Here is a 23053-nt window from a genome sequence, read left to right as displayed (position 1 = left end):
TTTGATACAAAGACGGCTATGTAGCTAGCTGAGAAGAAATTGCTAAGATTAGACAAATCAAACCGTTGTGCTATAATGAAATATAATGAAAAAGTTATACTACCCGCGGGAGCCAAGTGCAGATGCGACCACTCGCTCCAACCGGAACCGGAAGGCGATTACCAGTCAGGTAGGAAGTAACAGTGAAGTCCTATTACCAGTCAGATAGGAAGTAGCAGTGAAGTCCTATTACCAGTCAGGTAGGAAGTAGCAGTGAAGTCCTATTACCAGTCAGGTAGGAAGTAGCAGTGAAGTCCTATTACCAGTCAGATAGGAAGTAGCAGTGAAGTCCTATTACCAGTCAGGTAGGAAGTAGCAGTGAAGTCCTATTACCAGTCAGATAGGAAGTAGCAGTGAAGTCCTATTACCAGTCAGGTAGGAAGTAGCAGTGAAGTCCTATTACCAGTCAGGTAGGAAGTAGCAGTCCTACTACTACACAAAATGTCCCCTGTCATTGGATTTAGGTTGCCAGTTCGGTGAAAATAAAAAATACCTGTGTTCATGGCTTTTTACAAATCCAATCAGTTTTCCACAATAATCAAACATCACATAGATTTGTTTTGTTGAAATGACGTGGAAACAAAGTTAATTCAACCAGTGGGAGGCTTGTAAATGACCCCAGGAAAATAAAACAAAGAACTCTTCATTGAGACAATGATAAACAGCAATCTGTGGGAGAGTTGTGGTGGATATTATAAAATAAGGATCTGCTGGAGTCCAAGTCAAACCAAGATTCTTTATTTCTGAGCTCAGAGAGAATAACAGAGTTACACAGCGCAGTGTAGACAGTCTGAATTCCTGAAGCATTGAGTGATTAGCACATATCTTTATAGTTTCCTGTTCCTGGGAGGGACTTTATTCATACAAAAGACGGAGATGCAGCTGGTTTGCAACGCAGGATGATACTCCCAGGAACAGGAGATTATAATAGGTCAGTTTCACAAGGTTAGTCACATACTCAGATATGTGGACACATACAATTAACATTTTGCATTACAGACACTGTGAACATTTTAATGTCATTAAATCATCAGTGGGCCAACAATGTAAATGTCAACAATGGAGCAAATGCATCACATCCAAATATCACTTGATTATCTGTAGTGCTGGACAAATGACACAGCCCAGATAAACACACACAGTCAGAGTTTAAAAAAGGACCATTTAAACACATGGAATCTGATTTACTCTATATACTCCATATTCAATTCATATTTTCCAATAAAAACATACAACTATATGTTTACGTATACTTTGTACAATTCAATTTCATACGTTAAAAACAGGTAAACACATTCTCAATCAACAATATAAGACAATTGGAGCACTGTGTACGTTCTCTGATGAATTTTAAGTCAATGTGATGTAAAATATAAATCTACACACCAGAATAATGTGATGTTAAATATCAATATTCACACTGGGAGAAGTAATTATTCTCTCCTGTGTGGATTCTCACGTGACTTTTAAGTGACTGTGATGAGAAATATGTCTTCCCACAGTCTAAGCATTTGTAAAACTTCTACCCTGTGTGTATTCTCTCATTTTTGTTCCAAGAAACTTTTCTGTTTAAAACATTTTTCACACTGGCAACACCCCTGTGTGTATTCTCTCATGTTTTTTACGATCCCCTGACTGGTTGAAGCACTTTCCACACTGGGAGCAGTGGTAAGGCTTCTCCCCTGTGTGTATTCTCTCGTGTCTTTTCAGACTCCCTAACTGGTTAAAACTCTTCCCACACTGGGAGCAGTGGTAAGGCTTCTCCCCTGTGTGTATTCTCTCGTGATGTTTCAGGGACCTTATTAGGTTAAAACACTTGCCACACTGAGAGCAGTGGTAAGGTCTCTCTCCTGTGTGTATTCTCTCATGATTTTTGAATTCCCTAAATGGTTAAAAGTCTTTCCACACTGGGAGCAGTGGTAAGGTTTCTGCCCTGTGTGTATACGCTCATGATATTTGAGGGAGTGTAACCGATTAAAACTCTTCCCACACTGGGAGCAGTGGTAAGGCTTCTCCCGGTGTGTATTATCTCATGTTGCTTCAAGGCCCCTAGCAGGATAAAACACTTGCCACACTGAGAGCAACGGTAAGGTTTCTCCCCTGTGTGTATTCTCTCGTGTATTTTCATGTTACCTGCCTGGCTAAAACTCTTTCCACACTGGGAACAGTGGTAAGGCTTCTCCCCTGTGTGTATTCTCTCGTGTAGTTTCAGCGCCCCCAAATTGTTACAACCCTTTCCACACTGGGAGCAGTGGTAAGGCTTCACCCCTCTGTGTATTCTCTCGTGTCGTTCCAGCTTCCCCAAATCATTAAAACGCTTTCCACACTGGGAACACTGGTGTCTTCTTGCTGGTTTGGACATCCCTGGCTCTGGTTCCTCTGAGTCTGGTCTTTCTCCTGCCAAAGACAGTGTTAAAAAAAATAGAGACCCAAATGAAACCTCCACATGATGAAACAACAGTGTTACGAGAGTAAATCCGAATCAGATCTCTCTGTTTTAACAATCTTAGTATGATTTTAAAACAAATGTAGAGCTTCCTGGTAATTACTGATATGTTTACACTACTTATTTTAGTCATCCTGTTTTACAAGTCAGAACACAAACTAAACAGTTCTAGGACACAGACGTCGCTGGATTCCAATCGAGCAGGAAGTTCTAAATATATAACTTTCATAGCTGTATGATACAGAATGCGACCTACACACTTCCTTAACTTCTTCGATATAGGGGGCGCTTATATGGCTGTTAATGCGCCAGGAATGAGCCTACACTTTCTGTCGTTTCCCCAAGGTGTCTGCAGCATTGTGACGTATTTGTAGGCATATCATTGGAAGATTGACCATAAGAGACTACATTTACCAGGTGCCCGCTTGGTGAAAAGGTAAATGATTTTATTTGAATGCTTTTCTTGTTTTTGTGAAAATGTTGCCTGCTGAATGCTAGGCTTAATGATGTGCTAGCTATCAATACTCTTAAACAAATGCTTGTGTAGCTATGGTGGAAAAGCATATTTTGAAAATCTGAGATGACAGTGTTGTTAACAAAAGGCTAAGCTTGTGAGCCAATATATTTATTTCATTTCATTTGCGATTTTCATGAATAGTTAACGTTGCGTTATGGTAATGAGCTTGAGGCTGTGATTATGCTCCCGGATACGGGATTGCTCGACGCAAGAAGTTAAACATAAAATAACTAAAGAAGTAATTTTGTGTGATAGTCAAAAACTTGGTTTTTACATCAAAGACACAAAGCACATCAGTAACATCTCTCAGTTGTTGAAAGGGTTTGACACCTGCTGTTTAAATGGACCGATTTCTTATTTAGACGTTCACAGGTTTTCAACATTTTGACTATCGCTGATGTCATATTTTGGGTAAAGTAAAAAATAAGGTGAAATATTTGGAAAGATGTTCCTAAAACTGATAGTAACTACAATAAACAAATTATAAACGCAACATGTAAAGTGTTGGATGTTTAATGAGCTGAAACAAAAGAAAGCATAATTTTTTTCATCCCTGTTAGTTAACATTTATTCTCTGCCAAGATAATCCATCCTCCTGACAGGTGTGGCATATCAAGAAGCTGATTGAACAGCTTTATTATTACACAGGTGCACCTTGTAATACTTTTTATCGAACATCGAACAGCTTTGATGGGTACTCTCTCATCTGTGTCTATGGGACTGAGTTGGGCCTCTGGAGCTTGAGCTGACAATTGATTCATGACTTACTGATAAAAAACCTACAGCCAGGTTGAGGGGTTAAAACAACACCAGGTGCAGATGACCACAGGATGAACCCAGGATGGGTTGTGATGCCCCCAATCAGCATGGGAGGGTGGAACCAGCCCTGACTAAGCATTTATAAGAGCTCTGTTTTTCATTCAAGGTTAAGCTCTCAGCAACATACTCAAGAGTGTGGGGTCAACAGCTTCATTATTTCAATAATTAATCAATATTAAATAAAAAATGATTGTTTGAAGAAATAACAAAGTCTCTCTCAGTATGATGAATTTCCATGACAATGCCCGCTGCGACAATTTATTTTATTTAGACGTTCACAAATTTTGTACATTTTGACTATCACAAATGTCATGATATTTTGTGTAAAGAAAAAATAATTTTGTGGTAGATGTTGCTACAAAATATATAAAACACAACATGTAAAGTGTTGGTCCCATGTTTCATGAACTGAAATAAAAGACCCCAGAATTTTTCCATAAGCAAAGGAGCTTATTTCTCAAAAATATTGTGCACAAATTTGTTTACATTCCTACATTTACATTTACATTTAAGTCATTTAGCAGACGCTCTTATCCAGAGCGACTTACAAATTGGTGCATTCACCTTATGACATCCAGTGGGACAGTCACTTAACAATAGTGCATCTAAAACTTAGGGGGGGTGGGGTGAGAGGGAGGGTGGGGTGAGAGGGGTGAGAGGGAAACATTCCTGTTAGTGAACATTTCTCCTTTGCCAAGATAATTAATCAACCTGACAGGTGTGGGGAAAAACGAATTGGCTGGGCCTGGCTCCGCAATTGGGCTGCCCTCAAGGCCTGGCTCCCCTGCCCAGTCATGATTATGTGTCATGCTGGTAAAAGAGGACCCAAACGCGACTTAACAGAAACAGAGTTTATTAATGTTCAAAACGGAATAACTGAAATCCTCTAGATTTGTAGAGGAAAACAACTGGAGAAGCGGCCACAGACTGCAGGTCGCCGGGTAATTCGACTGCACCTGCTCCACGCAGCGTCTGAAGCACAAAACACGTCATGATAAAATCACGTCCATAGATTATGGCCTAATTTATTCCTTTACAATGACTGACTCAAAATAACTGTAAATTGACATTGAAATTCCTTTACAATGTTGTTTATATTTTTATATTTTCGTTCAGTATACACACACAGTGCATTCATTAAGGATCCAGACCCCTTCAACTTTTCCAAAATTTGTTATATTTCAGCATTAGTCTAAAATTCAAAAAAAAATCCCCTCGCCAAACTAAACTCATCAAAAAAAGAACATCCTCTCATTGTCAACTGCGTTTATTTTCAGCAAACTTAAGATCGATCCAACAGGTCCCAGACGTGCTCAATTGGATTGAGATCCGGGCTCTTCGCTGGCCATGGCAGAACACTGACATTCCGCTCTTGCAGGAAATCACACACAGAACGAGCAGTTTGGCTGGTGGCATTGTCATGCTGGAGGGTCATGTCAGGATGAGCCTGCAGGAAGGGTACCACGTGAGGGAGGAGGATGTCTTCCCTGTAACACACAGCGTTGAGATTGCCTGCAATGACAACAAGTTCAGTCTGATGATGCTGTGACACACCGCCCCTTCACCTCCAAATCGATCCCGCTCCAGAGTACAGGCCTCGGTGTAATGCTCATTCCTTCGACGATAAACGCGAATCCAACCATCACCCCTGGAGACAAAACCGTGACTTGTCAGTGAAGAGCACTTTTGCCAGTCTTGTCTAGTCCAGTGACGGTGGGTTTGTGCCCAGAGGTGACGTTGTTGCCGGTGATGTCTGGTGATGACCTGCCTTTCAACAGGCCTACAAGCCCTCCGTCCAGCCTCTCTCAGCCTATTGCGGACAGTCTGAGCACTGATGGAGTGATTGTGCATTCCTGGTGTAACTTGGGCAGTTGTTGTTGCCATCCTGTACCTGTCCCGCAGGTGTGATGTTCGGTTGTACCGAGCCGGGGCAGGTGTTATTACACTGGCACTGCGAGGATGATAAGCTGTCCATCCTGTCTCCCTGTAGCGCTGTCTTAGGTGTCTCACAGTACGGACATTGCAATTTATTGTCCTGGCCACATCTGCAGTCCTCATGCCTCCTTGTAGCATGCCTAAGGCACGTTCACGCAGATGAGCAGGGATCCTGAGCATCTTTCTTTTGGTGTTTCCAGAGTCAGTAGAAAGGCCACTTTAGTGTCCTAAGTTTTCATAACTGTAAACTTAATTGCCTACCATCTGCAATGCTGTTTGTGTCTTAACGACCGTTCCACAGGTGCATGTTCATTAATTGTTTATGGTTCATTGAACAAGCACGGGAAACAGCGTTTAAACCTGTTAGGGATAAGGGGCAGCATTTTCACTTGAATTAATTGCGTGCCCATAATGAACTGCATCCTACTCTGTCCTAGATGCTAATATATGCATATTATTATTACGATTGGATAGAAAACAGATGTCAACAGTCAGTAGAACGTGGAATGAAGCCTCTCGTGTGATGTGGGACTTGATGGAAGGGGAATGAGTCAGTGGTCTGTCAGAATGCCCGTTCCTGGTTGCGCACATTACTGTTGATATCGCGTTCCATTACTCTGCAGACAAAAACGAATGCTCTGGTTGGAACGTTATTGGATATATATGATAATAACATCCTGAAGATTGATTCTCTACTTAGTTTGACCAGTTTATTTGACCTGGAATATAACTTTTTGAAGTTTTTGTCCGAGTTCGCCTGGACCAGCGCCAGCTTTTGGACATGTGAACTAACCGTGCTAGCAAAAGTAGCTAATTGGACACTAGTAATGGACATTATGGAACAAAACAATGATTTATTGTGGAACTCGGACTCCTTGCACTGCATTCTGATGAAATATCAAAGGTAAGGGAATATTTATGACGTAATTTCGTATTTCTGTTGACTCCATGGCGGAGAAAGTCTTAGCGCCGTTTTAGATTATTGCATAGTATGCTTTTTTCGTAACATTTTTAAAAATCTGACACAGCGGTTGCATTAAGAACCAGTGTATCTTTAATTATATGTAAAACATGTATCTTTCGTCAAAGTTTATGATGAGTATTTCTGTTATCTGGCGTAGCTCTCTGTAATTACTCTGGATATTTTGGAGGCATTTCTGAACATGGCGTCAATGTAAACCGAGATTTGTGGATATAAATATGCACATTATCGAACAAAACATAAATGTATTGAGTGTCATCTGATGAAGATTATCAAAGGTTAGTGATTAAACCCGTTACAATGAAGATCAGTGATGTTATTTGGAATTTTACAAATAATCTTTTTAAGACAAGGTCCTGAAAAAGATCCGTAATTGTTTTTGCTGAATTTATTTTGTATATGTTGAAGTTTTTTTTCTTTCTCAGACATAAATAAACAACTCCAGGTGAAAGACAAAGGCCATAGCTGTAATAAAATAACAAATTAACTGGCAAAGCAGCAGAGAGAGGCCCGCATCCATCAACGTCACGAGTCACGTTTTTGCAGCCGTTTCAGTACAGCACTACAGGGAGAGAGAATCCACGGGACTAGTTTCAATGTTTGGAATCACTTAGGAGTTTCTGGATTTTGGGTAAACTTCTCCTTTAAAGCATCAGACTCCATAGTAATTCATCATCAGATGCTACAAGCCTCCTTTAAGACTCCATAATGTTTCATCATTAGATGCTACAGTCCTCCAACCTGTTTGGGATAGGGGCCAGCATTTTCACATTCAGATGAAAAGCGTGCCCAGAGTAAACTTCCTGCTCCTCAGGCCCAGAAGCTAATATATGCATCTTATTATGCATATTGGAAAGAAATACTCTGAAGTTTCTAAAACTGTTTAAATGATGTCTGTGAGTATAACAGAACTCTTATGGCAGGCAAAAACCTAAGAAAAATCCAACCAGGAAGTGGGAAATCTGAGGTTTGTCGTTTTTCAACTCATTGCCTATCGAATATACATTGTCTTTGGGGTCATATTGCACGTCCTTCGGTGTCCACTAGATGTCAACAGTCTTTAGAATGTTGTTTGAGGCTTCTACTGTGAAGGAGGGGGGAATAAGCGCTGTTTCAACCAGAGGTCTGCCAGAGTAGCATGAGCTGATCACGCGCTTACACGTGAGAGTGACCTGCGTTCCATTGCAATTCTAAAGACAAAGGATTCTCTGGTTGGAACATTGTTGAAGATATGTTCACAACATCCTAAAGATAGATTCTACACATCGTTTGACATGTTTCTACGAATTGTAATATATCTTTTTGAATTTTTCATCTGAACTTTCACCTGGACTTGCCCGCGCCTAGTGAGTTTGGATTTGTTTACCAAACGCTTTAACAAAAGGAGGTATTTGGACATAAATGATGGACTTCATCAAACAAACAAAAAACATTTATTGTGGAACTGGGATTCCTGGGAGTGAATTCTGATGAAGATCATCAAAGCTAAGTGAATATTTATAACGCCATTTCTGACTCCACAACATGGCGGGTATCTGCATGGCTTGTTGTTGTGTCTGAGCGCCATACTCAGATTATTGCATGGTTTGCTTTTTCCGTAAAGCTTTTTTGAAATCTGACACAGCGGTTGCATTAAGGAGAAGTATATCTATAATTCTGTGCATAATACTTGTATCTTTTATTAAAGTTAATATGAGTATTTCTGTAACTTGATGTGGATCTCTGAAAATTCGCCGGATTTTTTAGGCACAACATAACTGACCATAAAGCGCCAATGTAACCTGAGATTTTTGGATATATATATGAACTTTTTTGAACATAACATACATGTATTGTGTAACATGAAGTCCTATGAGTGCCATCTGATGAAGATCAAAGGTTAGTGATTAATTTTCTCTATGTTTGCTTTTTGTGACTCCTCTCCTTGGCTGGAATATGGCTGTGTGTGTTTGTGACGAGGCTCTGATCTAACATAATTATATGGTGTACTTTCGCTGTAAAGCTTTTTTGAAATCGGACACGATGGGGAGATTAACAACAGGTTAAGCTTTAATTTGGTGTATTGCACTTGTGAATGCATGAAAGTTACATATTTCAAAAAATATTTTTGAATTTCGCGCTCTGCCTTTTCAGCGGAATGTTAGCCATAAGAAGTTCAGACTCCATAATGTTTCATCATTAGATGCTACAGTCCTCCTTTAAGACTCCATAATATTTCATCATTAGATGCTATTTCATCATCATTAGATGCTACAGTCCTCCTTTAAGACTCCATAATGTTTCATCATTAGATGCTATAGGCCTCCTTTAAGACTCCATAATGTTTCATCATTAGATGCTACAGGCCTCCTTTAAGACTCCATAATGTTTCATCATTAGATGCTACAGGCCTCCTTTAAGACTCCATAATGTTTCATCATTAGATGCTACAGGCCTCCTTTATACTCCATGTTTAGAATGTGTCTGGAATGCGCTACTCTATTCTACTCTCATCCTTTCAGTTTTAATAATATTTAATAATAATGTTATAATAGGTAATAACTAACTTTAATAACTAGGGTTAATACCTGCCTGGCGCCCCAACAAAATATTTCTTTACCCCCCTCTAACAATACCTGCTACAGAATTAGCATAGTAGGCCATGTAATTTAAGGTAATCTGAAATATTTAGGACTAACTTATTCCTTGCCACCCATTCTGAAACTCACTGCACCTCTTTGTAAGTGTTGCTGTCATTTCAGTTTCCGTGGTAGCAGACGTGTACAGTGTTGAGTCATCCACATACAGACACACTGGCTTTACTCAAATGTCGTTGGCATCTTTGATGAAAACCTGCTCCAGAGCAGAACCTGTTGCTTGAACAGAGCTCTGAGTAGAGGGTCTGAATACTTAGGTAAATGTAATATTTCAGTTTTGTATAAAAAAAAAATTAATTAGCAAAAATATCAAACAAAAATGTTTTTGCTTTGTCAGTATGGGGTATTGTGTTTATAGAATAAGGTCAGTATGGGGTATTGTGTTTATAGAATAAGGTCAGTATGGGGTATTGTGTTTATAGAATAAGGTCAGTATGGGGTATTGTGTTTATAGAATAAGGTCAGTATGGGGTATTGTGTTTATAGAATAAGGTCAGTATGGGGTATTGTGTTTATAGAATAAGGTCAGTATGGGGTATTGTGTTTATAGAATAAGGTCAGTATGGGGTATTGTGTTTATAGAATAAGGTCAGTATGGGGTATTGTGTTTATAGAATAAGGTCAGTATGGGGTATTGTGTTTATAGAATAAGGTCAGTATGGGGTATTGTGTTTATAGAATAAGGTCAGTATGGGGTATTGTGTTTATAGAATAAGGTCAGTATGGGGTATTGTCAGTATGGGGTATTGTGTTTATAGAATAAGGTCAGGGGTTTGTGTTTATATGGGGTATTGTGTTTATAGAATAAGGTCAGTATGGGGTATTGTGTTTATAGAATAAGGTCAGTATGGGGTATTGTGTTTATAGAATAAGGTCAGTATGGGCTATTGTGTTTATAGAATAAGGCTGTAATCTAACAAAACGAGGAAAAAGTCAAGGGGTCTGAATACTTTCCGGAGGCACTGTACTCTCTTCGTTAGGGGCGGAGTCTAGGGAGATCCAATCAAACAACATCTGTCACGAAACAGCAAATAGCAGACGACTCCACTTCCTATATAAGGGACATAGTCGCTCCCATCTTCACATCTAAGTACATGTTATTCTTCTGTTATGTGTGAAAGGTAACCTGGTGAATATCATAGAATCAGGGTTCTGTTAGGTAACCTGGTGAATATCATAGAATCAGGGTTCTGTTAGGTAACCTGGTGAATATTATAGAATCAGGGTTCTGTTAGGTAACCTGGTGAATATCATAGAATCAGGGTTCTGTTAGGTAACCTGGTGAATATCATAGAACCAGGGTTCTGTTAGTAACCTGTGAATATCATAGAATCAGGGTTCTGTTAATATTATAGAATCAGGGTTCTGTTAGGTAACCTGGTGAATATCATAGAACCAGGGTTCTGTTAGGTAACCTGGTGAATATCATAGAACCAGGGTTCTGTTAGGTAACCTGGTGAATATCATAGAATCAGGGTTCTGTTAGGTAACCTGGTGAATATCATAGAACCAGGGTTCTGTTAGGTAACCTGGTGAATATCATAGAATCAGGGTTCTGTTAGGTAACCTGGTGAATATCATAGAATCAGGGTTCTGTTAGGTAACCTGGTGAATATCATAGAACCAGGGTTCTGTTAGGTAACCTGGTAACCTGAATAGAATCAGGGTTCATAACCTGAATATCATAGAATCAGGGTTCTGTTAGGTAAATCCTGTTAGGTAACCTGGTGAATATCATAGAATCAGGGTTCTGTTAGGTAACCTGGTGAATATCATAGAATCAGGGTTCTGTTAGGTAACCTGGTGAATATCATAGAATCAGGGTTCTGTTAGGTAACCTGGTGAATATCATAGAATCAGGGTTCTGTTAGGTAACCTGGTGAATATCATAGAATCAGGGTTCTGTTAGGTAACCTGGTGAATATCTAGAATCAGGGTTCTGTTAGGTAACCTGGTGAATATCATAGAATCAGGGTTCTGTTAGGTAACCTGGTGAATATCATAGAATCAGGGTTCTGTTAGGTAACCTGGTGAATATTATAGAATCAGGGTCCTTCCGTTCTATTTCAATGACTTGTTAGTCTCTCAGGGGATATAGTCAACAGCCATAGAGCTCATATACTCTCTGATGCCAAGTCTAGACAGGATTCCCGCAGGTCCCCAACCTCCATGAAGGTACATCACCACAACATGCTGCATTACAGATCTCTTGAACAAAGATGCCTTTGAACAAGGCCTATGATGTAGCCATACCTCTGGTGGATTGAGCCATCAAGCCCTCTGGAGGTGTCAGATCCTTGCTGTTAGAACCTCATGAAGGTACGGGGTGGAACTCATTATACGGATGTAATGGCTAAAGTAAAAAGGTTTTAAACAAGATAAATCTCATTTCTATTCTTTCCAGCGGCTCCAACAGCAGAAATGGCCTCAAGCACAAGATAAAAATCCCAGGATGGGACGAGCTGTTTGGGTACCGGGAGGTGACCCTTCATAAAACAACAGATCAGGGGGTTCCACTGTATCGTTGTTGCAGCCTAAATGGCCAAACACACCTTTAGAGTTGAAAAGGCTTCCCTTCCTCAGAAAGCAGCTCTGAAACAGAGCAACAAAGGGACTGATTTGTTTCTGATCTCAGCATCTGTTAAATACACAGACCCCTTATTGTGCTGTAGTGAGTGTGTGGCTCTAGCACTCTGAATAGAGTTCATTATCAAGGAGGACGGTCACGTGTGTTGAGAAGTAGAGGATCACTAGTTTGAGTCCAGTATGGGAACAGAGGAGGAAACTAAACTGTTAGCAGCACACTGGCGTCATTTACACATGAAATCAATAAAGTTAATAATTTCCAAATGAAACCATGTTCTTTAAGGTCTATATAGTATATATATATTAACCATGTTCTTTAAGGTCTATATAGTATATATATATATATATATATTAAACCATGTTCTTTAATATATATTAAACCATGTCATTATCTATATAGTATATATATATATTAAACCATGTTCATTAAGGTCTATATAGTCAATATATATATATATATATTAAACCATGTTCTTTAAGGTCTATATAGTATATATATATAAACCATGTTCTTTCTTTAAACTATATAGTATATATATATAAACCATGTTCATTAAGGTCTATATAGTATATATATATATATATTAAACCATGTTCTTTAAGTCTATATAGTATATATATATATAAAAACCATATTCTTTAAGGTCTATATAGTATATATATATTAAACCATGTTCTTTAAGGTCTATATAGTATATATATATTAAACCATGTTCTTTAAGGTCTATATAGTATATATATATTAAAGCATGTTCATTAAGGTCTATATAGTATATATATATTAAACCATGTTCTTTAAGGTCTATATAGTATATATATATTCAACCATGTTCTGTTAAGGTCTGTATGTTGGAGTTCAGGCTTCATTTGACCTGATAAAGTAGGAAATTAATTTAATTTTGTCCATTACAGAGATGGAGGCCAAGACAACAAAAAAAAGAAGCTTGTTTTAAAATATATATTTGCCAGTTTAACAAGTCCTGTAGATCAAATGTTAATGAAGCAATACAGACCACATTGAAGTGTCTGGGGTTTAGTTTGCCTCTTCTAGAGTCTAGTAAAGAGAGGGGGGATGACTGGGACAGGCAATGTAACAGCCATAATGTATTTAGGGAAGGTTTCTGGAAAACAAGCACCTTACATTGGTTCATTTTGAAACTTTCTCTCTAAAACTAACTTTCATCAAGGTTTTATATGGTCTATTGGTTTCTCTCTTTTCATTGGCAGAATCCTTTTTCAGTGTTATGATATTCATAACATCCATATCCACCAGTCTATCTTCCTGTCAACTAACATAACTCTGCTGGTTGTCCTGGTAACAGATACCAGTGGGCAGATCTATTTTATTTGTTCAAACTAAACTACAGCACTTACTTAGATCAGTCAAATCTGATGCTTTCTTCTCTTCTCCACCTCTCACTGTTTCACTCAGCCCCGTTGTTTTCCTGCAGTCCACCAGCAGCACAAACAATCTCTTCATACCCAGCAGTAAGTTGCTACTGGGAGAGACCCGACATGGGGACTCCGGGAGAGAGGAAGAGCTAGTGTTGTCCTGGTAACCATAAAGAGGGGACACAGACGCATATCATTAATGTCACTGTTGTCATAAAGTGCTTTACAGAAACACAGCCCAGACCCAGAGAGAGCAAGCTGTAGCTAGACCAGACCAAGCTGTATGCTAGACCAGACCAAGCTGTACCATCTGGTGTTCTGATCTGGAGAGACTCTTCTCTTCCTCGTCAGCATCAGGATGTTGTTGAGGCCCCCCAGAGGATCCACGATAGTCATGTCTCTCTCCTGTGTGAACAAGAACATCAAACAGATAGTGAACTTATGACCTTCTATTAAAATCATAGGGTCTTAGACGAGGCATTAGTCGCTCTAAACAGGCCCTAAAATGCAAATGTTAAAGGGTAGTTCCACAAAATGGGTGCCTTTTGCGTCCCTTTGATAATTAAAGTTTAAATTATGCTCCAATATTGCATTTTAAAAGCCTGTTATACTAGATGAGATGCACTTTAATGTAGACCACGTGGAGAATTTAATAAATCTAATTTAAAAGATCCAAAAATATATGTACCAAAGGCAGATTGACCCTTTAACAATTTATAAAGTACTGAATAACATATTCAAGTGTAGAACTTCAGTAGAATGTCCCTTAAAACCCCACATTAGTTCAACAACTGCATAGTTTGTGTCCCTGTTGAAGACAGTACTCACTGGTGTTAATCAGATATGCTGTCTCCTCCTCTTTCACTCTCAAAACGTCTTCCTTCTTCACCTCTTCTGCGAGAGCATCCTCTTCCTCTCTAAAATGTTCTTCCTCAATAACATCATCTTCTTCTTTCACGACAATGTTTAGCCCCAAAGCTTCATTCTGCATACAGCAGACCTCTTCTTTAGCAGGGGAGGAGTAGTTTAGTGAACTCATGGTCCGGGATGTTAGCTAGTTAGCATTAGCGACTAGCCTAGTGCTAGGCTCAGTATCAATATTTAACAACTTTGCAAATTGAACAAGCAAAATAGGTTAAAGTTAACCAGTTGATATGTCAAATGAACTGCGTTAACAGCACAGAGATTAGCTAATGTACAATAACATGGTCTAAAGAATCAATCTTTCAGTTTTATGTTGGCTAGCAGGCTACCGAGGTGGTTGTAAGAGTTGGCGCCTGTTCCTGAAGAAGTGTCCCGTCCAGTCCATTATACGTCACGCAAGTAGCATCACCTGAAAGACGCTCATCGCCATCTGCTGGCTGGAGTGGGTAACGCAGTTTGGAAACAATAGTTACTACACTTTTTGCATTGGATAGAGCATCATAATAATTTAACAATAAGCTGATATATTTTCTCTTACGTCTTACAAATAATTATTTCCTGTACACCGAAGTAGAAGCTTAATGAATTTGTAAATGATGAATAAATACTGTGTTTTAATACACATTTGCTCTGTTCATTTTTCACATTCGTTTTTATCTAAATGTGACGGTACTAATCCCTTAAAGCTACGCTCTTTAAGATACAAATCATCCTGTACAGCTTCTACCCCCAAGCCATAAGCCTGCTGAACAGCTTCTACCCCCAAGCCATAAGCCTGCTGAACAATTAATTAAATGGCCACCAGACTATTTACATTGACCCCTCCATTTGTTTTGTCCACTGCTGCTACTCACTGTTTATTATCTATGAAATGTCACTTCACCCCTACCTACATGTACAAACTACCTCGACTAACCTGTACCCCCGCACATTGACTCGGTACCAGTAGCCCCTGTATATAGCCTTGTTATTGTTATTTTATTGTGTTACTTTTATTATTTTTTACTTTAGTTCATTTGCTCAAATTTTCTTAACTCTTCTTGAACTCTATTGTTAGTTAAAGGGCTTGTAAGTAAACATTTCACTGTAAGGTCTACACTTGTTGTATTTGGCGCATATGACAAATACATTTTGATTTTATTTGACAAATTCAAGTATGTTTATCCCGTTTTTTTCTGTTTAAGAAACCTTTGTCAACAGAATCGTCAGAATGAATACACCACAGTTCACTTTCATAACAGCCACGTTGTATTCCTTCTCTCCTCCTCTCACCAGACCAATTTGATGCAGTGTACAGCGTATGATCTGAGCATGAACAGGCTGACCCCACCCCTTCAACCTCTGCAGCAATGCTGGCAGCACTCATACGTCTATTTCCCAAAGACAACCTCTGGATATGACGCTGAGCACGTGAACTCAACTTCTTTGGTCGACCATGGCGAGGCCTGTTCTGAGTGGAACCTGTCCAGTTAAACCTCTGTATGGTCTTGTCCACCGCGCTGCAGCTCAGTTTCAGGGTCTTGGCAACCTTCTTATAGCCCAGGCCTTCTTTTTTTTCAGATCCTCAGAGAGTTCTTTGCCTACAGGTGCCACGTTGAACTTCCAGTGACCAGTCAGTATGAGGGAGTGTGAGAGCGATGACACCAAATTTAACACACCTGCTCCCCATTCACACCTGAGACCTTGTAACACGAACGAGTTACATGACACCGGGGAGGTTGGCTTATTGGGCCCAATTTGGACATTTTCACTTAGGGGTGTACTCACTTTTGTTGCCAGCGGTTTAGACATTAATAGCTGTGTGTTGAGTTATTTTGAGGGGACAGCAAATTTACACTGTTTTACAAGCTGTACACTCACTACTTTACATTTTAGCAAAGTATCCTTTCTTCAGTGTTGTCACATGAAAAGATATACTCAAATATTTACAAAAATGTGAGGGTGTACTCACTTTTGTGATATACTGTATATGCACACAGGTCGAGGGAAACATTACCATTCCTGTTTGTAAGGCAGAACACAGGATCCGCGTCGCGAAAAACATATTCTTGGTCGTACTGATGGTGAGTTGACGCTGATCTTATATTCAGTAGTTCTTCTCGACTGTATGTAATGAAACCTAAGATGACCTGGGGTACTAATGTAAGAAATAACACGTAAAAAAAAAAAAAAAAGCTGCATAGTTTCCTAGGAACGCGAAGCGAGGCGGCCATCTCAGTCGGCGCCGGAAGTTTAGAGAAGCTTCCATTAAAACCCTCTGAGTTCTATTAGATAGACAGCTCTGAATCCACATTATGGCAGAGGTTGAAAAGCCATAGCACAAACATTCTTAAACAACAGGTTTTGGTCAATAATATCAAAGACTGCACTGAAATCTAACAATAGAGCTCCCACAATATTCTTGTTATCAATTTCTCTCAACCAATCATCAGTCATTTGTGTCAGTGCAGTACATGTTGAGTGCCCTTCTCTATAAGCATCCTGAAAGTCTGTTATTCATTTGTTTATAGAGAAATAGCATTGTATTTGTGCCCTTCTTTTTAAACATTTTTAAAATAATTCTTTATATCATTGATCTTGGGTTCCTAATAAAGTTTATTATTTTTGTTGAGTTTGGTCACATCATTTCTCAGTTTGCAGTATGTAAACCAGCCAGATGTGCAGCCAGACTTATTCACTACTCCTTTTGCCCCATCTCTTTCAAACATACAGTTTTTAAATTCCTCATCAATCCATGGAGCCTTAAGATATCTAACAGTCAGTTTCTTAACAGGTACATGTTTATCAATAATTGGAAGAAGCAATTTCATCTGGTAAAAACAGGGAAACACATTAGTGGTAAGGCTTCACTCCTGTGTGTATTCTCTGCTGTTGTTTCAGGGGCCCTAACTGGTTAAAACACTTTCCACACTGGGAGCAGTGGTAATGCTTCTCCACTGTGTGAATTTTCTCATGGGCTTTCAGGTTTCCTTTCTGGTTAAAACTCTTTACACACTGCGAGCAGTGGTAAGGATTCCCCCCTGTGTGTAATCTCTCATGAGCTTTCAGGTTTCCTTTCTGGTTAAAACTCTTTCCACACTGCATGCAGTGGTAAGGCTTCTCCCCGGTGTGTATTCTCTCGTGTTGTTTCAGCTCACATAAGTGGTTACAACCCTTTCCACAGTGGGAACACTGGTGTCGTCTTGCTGGTTTGGACGTCCCTGGCTCTGGTTCCTCTGAGTCTGGTCTTTCTCCTGCCAAAGACAGTTTTCTTTAAAATAGAGACCCGAATGAAACCTCCACATGATAAAACGGCCTTGCTACGAGGGTAAAACCTAATCAGATCCCTCAATAACCTAAGGCCAGTGTTAACAATCTTAGTGTGATTTGAAAACAAATGTTGTAGAGTTTCCTGGTAATTACTGATAATGTTTACAATACTTATTTATTCATTCTGTTTTCGTCAGAACACAAAAAACGAAACAGTTCTAGGACACTCAAGACACAGACGTCACTGGATTCCAATCGAGCAGGTAGTTCTAAATATATAACTTTCATAGTTGTATGATACAGAATGCGACCTACAGTCGTGGCCAAAAGTTTTGAGAATGAAAAATATTACTTTCCATAAAGTTTGCTGCTTCATTGTCTTTAGATATTTTAGTCAGATGTTACTATGGAATGCTGAAGTATAATTACAAGCATTTCATAAGTGTCAAAGGCTTTTATTTACAATGACATGAAGTTGATGCAATATATATAAAAAAAAGTTGAGTCAATATAAAAAGTTGAGTCAATATTTGCAGTGTTGACCCTTCTTTTTCAAGACCTCTGCAATCCTTGTCTCAGGATGGTAAGTTGGTGGTTGAAGGTATCCCTCTAGTGGTGTGGGGGCTGTGCTTTGGCAGAGTGGGTGGGGTTATATCCTTCCTGTTTAGCTCTGTCCGGGGGTGTCCTCGGATGGGGCCACAGTGTCTCCTGACCCCTCCTGTCTCAGCCTCCAGTATTTATGCTGCAGTAGTTTATGTGTCGGGGGGCTAGGGTCAGGTTGTTATATCTGGAGTACTTCTCCTGTCCTATTCGGTGTCCTGTGTGAATCTAAGTGTGCGTTCTCTAATTCTCTCCTTCTTTCTTTCTCTCTCTCTCTCGGAGGACCTGAGCCCTAGGACCATGCCCCAGGACTACCTGACATGATGACTCCTTGCTATCCCCAGTCCACCTGACCATGCTACTGCTCCAGTTTCAACTGACCTGAGCCCTAGGACCATGCCCCAGGACTACCTGACATGATGACTCCTTGCTATCCCCAGTCCACCTGGCCATGCTGCTGCTCCAGTTTCAACTGACCTGAGCCCTAGGACCATGCCCCAGGACTACCTGACATGATGACTCCTTGCTGTCCCCAGTCCACCTGACCATGCTGCTGCTCCAGTTTCAACTGTTCTGCCTTATTATTATACGACCATGCTGGTCATTTATGAACATTTGAACATCTTGGCCATGTTCTGTTATAATCTCCACCAGGCACAGCCAGAAGAGGACTGGCCACCCCACATAGCCTGGTTCCTCTCTAGGTTTATTCCTAGGTTTTGGCCTTTCTAGGGAGTTTTCCTCGCCACCGTGCTTCTACACCTGCATTGCTTGCTGTTTGGGGTTTTAGGCTGGGTTTCTGTACAGCACTTTGAGATATCAGCTGATGTACGAAGGGCTATATAAATTGATTTGATTTGATCCGCCCTGGCATGCTGTAAATTAACTTCTGGGCCACATCCTGACTGATGGCAGCCCATTCTTGCATAATCAATTCTTGTAGTTTGTCAGAATTTGTGGGTTTTTGTTTGTCCACCCACCTCTTGATGATTGACCACAAGTTCTCAATGGGATTAAGGTCTGGAGAGTTTCCTGGCCATGGACCCAAAATATTGATGTTTTGTTACCCGAGCCACTTAGATATCACTTTTGCCTTATGGCAAGGTGCTCCATCATGCTGGAAAAGGCATTGTTCATCACCAAACTGTTCCTGGATGGTTGGGAGAAGTTGCTCTCGGAGGATGAGTTGGTACCATTCTTTATTCATGGCTGTGTTCTTAGGCAACATTGTGAGTGAGCCTACACCCTTGGCTGAGAAACAACCCCACACATGAATGGTCTCAGGATGCTTTACTGTTGGCATGACACAGGACTGATGGTAGCGCTCACCTTGTCTTCTTCGGACATGCTTTTTTTCCGGAAGGCCCAAACAATCGGAAAGGGGATTCATCAGAGAAAATGACTTTACCCCAGTCCTCAGCAGTCCAATCCCTGTAACTTTTGCAGAATATCAGTCTGTCCCTGATGTTTTTCCTGGAGAGAAGTGGCTCCTTTGCTGCCCTTCTTGACACCAAAAGTCTTCGCTTCACTGTGCGTGCAGATGCACTCACACCTGCCTGCTGCAATTCCTAAGCAAGCTCTGTACTGGTGGTGCCCCGATCCCGCAGCTGAATCAACTTTAGGAGACGGTCCTGGCACTTGCTGGACTTTCTTGGGTGCCCTGATGCCTTCTTCACAACAATTGAACCGCTCTCCTTGAAGTTCTTGATGATCCGATAAATGGTTGATTTAGGTGCAATCTTACTGGCAGCAATATCCTTGCCTGCAAAGCCCTTTTTGTGCAAAGCAATGATGACGGCACGTGTTTCCTTGCAGGTAACCATGGGTGACAGATGACGAACAATGATTCCAAGCACCACCCTCCTTTTGAAGCTTCCAGTTTTTGGAGGGGGTGGGGGTTCATTTGCATGGCAAAGAGGGACTTCATCTGAACACTCTTCATAACATTCTGGAGTATATGCAAATTGCCATCATACAAACTGAGGCAGCAAACTTAGAAAATTAACAGTTGTGTTATTCTCAAAACTTTTGGCCACGACTGTACACACTTCATTAAACACAAAATAAGTAAATAAGTCATTTTAAGTGGAAGTCCAAAACTTGTTTTTAAGTTGAAGACACAAAGCACATCAGTAAAATCTCCCCGTTGTTGAAAGGGTTCAACACCTGCTGTTTAAATGGCCCAATTTCTTATTTAGACATTCACAGATTTTCTACATTTGACTATCGCTGATGTCATATTTTGGGTAAAGTAAAAAATAAGGTGAAATATTTTGGGTAAGATGTTCCTAAAACTGATAGTAACTATAATAAACTAAATATAAATGCAACATGTAAAATGTTGGATGTTTAATGAGCTGAAAAAAAGAAAGCAGAATTTTTTACATCCCTGTTAGTTAACATTTATTCTCTGCCAAGATAATCCATCCACCTGACAGTTGTGGCATATGAAGGAGCTGATTGAACAGCTTGATTATTACACAGGTGCACCTTGTGCTGGGGATAATAAAAGGCCACTCTAAAATGTTCAGTTTTGTCACACAACAATGCCACAGATGTCTCAGAGGAAGCGTGCAATTGGCATGCTGACTGCAGGACTGTCCATTTTTATATATTCTTTACATTGGAGACAGACACGAAGCACATCAGTAACATTTCCCCGTTGTCGATAGGGTGGACACAGAGAAATTACAAGATTGTATTAATACTGTTTAGCCATCAAATAGCTTTGATGGGTACTCTCTCATCAGTGTCTATGGGTCTGAGTTGGGCCTCTGGAGCTTGAGCTGACAATTGATTCATGACTTACTGATAAAAACCTACAACCGGGTTGGGGGGTTAAAACAACACCAGGTGCAGATGAATAATAATTGAAGGTCAGTAAAGGTTCTGTAAAATAATGTAGTTCAGATAGAGCCTGATCAGCAGACTGTAGTTCAGATAGAGCCCGATCAGCAGACTGTAGTTCAGAGATAGAGCCCGATCAGCAGACTGTAGTTCAGATAGAGCCCGATCAGCAGACTGTAGTTCAGATAGAGCCCGATCAGCAGACTGTAGTTCAGATAGAGCCCGATCAGCAGACTGTAGTTCAGATAGAGCCCGATCAGCAGACTGTAGTTCAGATAGAGCCCGATCAGCAGACTGTAGTTCAGATAGAGCCCGATCAGCAGACTGTAGTTCAGATAAAGCCTGATCAGCAGACTGTAGTTCAGATAGAGCCTGATCAGCAGACTGTAGTTCAGATAGAGCCTGATCAGCAGACTGTAGTTCAGATAGAGCCCGATCAGCAGACTGTAGTTCAGATAGAGCCAGATCAGCAGACTGTAGTTCAGATAGAGCCTGATCAGCAGACTGTAGTTCAGATAGAGCCCGATCAGCAGACTGTAGTTCAGATAGAGCCCGATCAGCAGACTGTAGTTCAGATAGAGCCCGATCAGCAGACTGTAGTTCAGATAGAGCCTGATCAGCAGACTGTAGTTCAGATAGAGCCCGATCAGCAGACTGTAGTTCAGATAGAGCCCGATCAGCAGACTGTAGTTCAGATAGAGCCTGATCAGAATTTAACCACCCTGGGTTATGATGTATATAACATTCTAACAACAATTTGACCACCCTGGGTTATGATGTATATAACATTCTAACAACAATTTGACCACCCTGGGTTATGATGTATATAACATTCTAACAACAATTTGACCACCCTGGGTTATGATGTATATAACATTCTAACAACAATTTGACCACCCTGGGTTATGATGTATATGACATTCTAACAACAATTTGACCACCCCTGGGTTATGATGTACATGACATTCTAACAACAATTTGACCACCCCTGGGTTATGATGTATATAACATGACAAGATACACTGACTACTTTAGGCATCTTTTTTAATGACATGTTTATAATCCAAAAGTATGTTTTTAGAGGGGAGGAAATACTGTTTATGTTAAACTGTAGAGAACAAGAACCTTTGGTGAATCAAGGAGTCCCTGATATTTTATATACTACACATGTCCAGAAGTCTGGTTCTGTCAATAAACAATACACTTTTAAGGTTTCAAACGAGGCTGTCAAGACAGGACCGTACTGTGGTACTACACTATTACACTGTTATGTACTACTAATGTCTGTCAAGACAGGACCGTACTGTGGTATTACACTTATGTACTACTAATGTACTAGTATCTAAGAGGATAAGGAATATCTACAGGTGGAACATGTACACAATATAACACATTACCAAAGCATCTAAGGACGCGAACACTGACTCTGACATTGTATTCTGTTATGTGACAGTAGCATAACGTTGGACACACCTGCTCATTCAAGGGTTTTTCTTTATTTTTTACTATTTTCTACATTGTAGCATAATAGATGAAGACATCAAAACTATGAAAAAGCAGTGAAGTCCTATTACCAGTCAGATAGGAAGTAGCAGTGAAGTCCTATTACCAGTCAGATAGGAAGTAGAAGTGAAGTCCTATTACCAGTCAGATAGGAAGTAGCAGTGAAGTCCTATTACCAGTCAGATAGGAAGTAGCAGTGAAGTCCTATTACCAGTCAGATAGGAAGTAGCAGTGAAGTCCTATTACCAGTCAGATAGGAAGTAGCAGTGAAGTCCTATTACCAGTCAGATAGGAAGTAGCAGTGAAGTCCTATTACCAGTCAGATAGGAAGTAGCAGTGAAGTCCTATTACCAGTCAGGTAGGAAGTAGCAGTGTCAACACTGCCAAGTGGCTGAGATGTCCTCCACTGAGTCCACAGTCCTCTCCACCATAAACACCATCTGTTGTCTGTACACCTCTGACCACAGATCAAATCAAATGAAATTAAATGTTATTGGTCTCCTACACACATTTATCTGATGTTATCGCAGGTGTAGCGAAACAGTGCAGTAATATCTAACAAAACATGCAAATCCCCA

At 40.1% G+C, this 23053-nt stretch overlaps 1 pseudogene; it reads right to left on the bottom strand.

Moving 5' to 3' along the window:
* Positions 1-735: 735 nt before the first annotated feature.
* The window catches only part of LOC124022479, a 51127-nt pseudogene continuing 28809 nt past the window's right edge, over positions 736-23053 (bottom strand).

Source organism: Oncorhynchus gorbuscha, unplaced genomic scaffold, assembly GCF_021184085.1.
Source record: "Oncorhynchus gorbuscha isolate QuinsamMale2020 ecotype Even-year unplaced genomic scaffold, OgorEven_v1.0 Un_scaffold_1404, whole genome shotgun sequence".
Classification (NCBI taxonomy): domain Eukaryota; kingdom Metazoa; phylum Chordata; class Actinopteri; order Salmoniformes; family Salmonidae; genus Oncorhynchus; species Oncorhynchus gorbuscha.
Note: the sequence above shows the minus strand (reverse complement) of the source record. Positions and strands in the feature narration are given on the sequence as shown.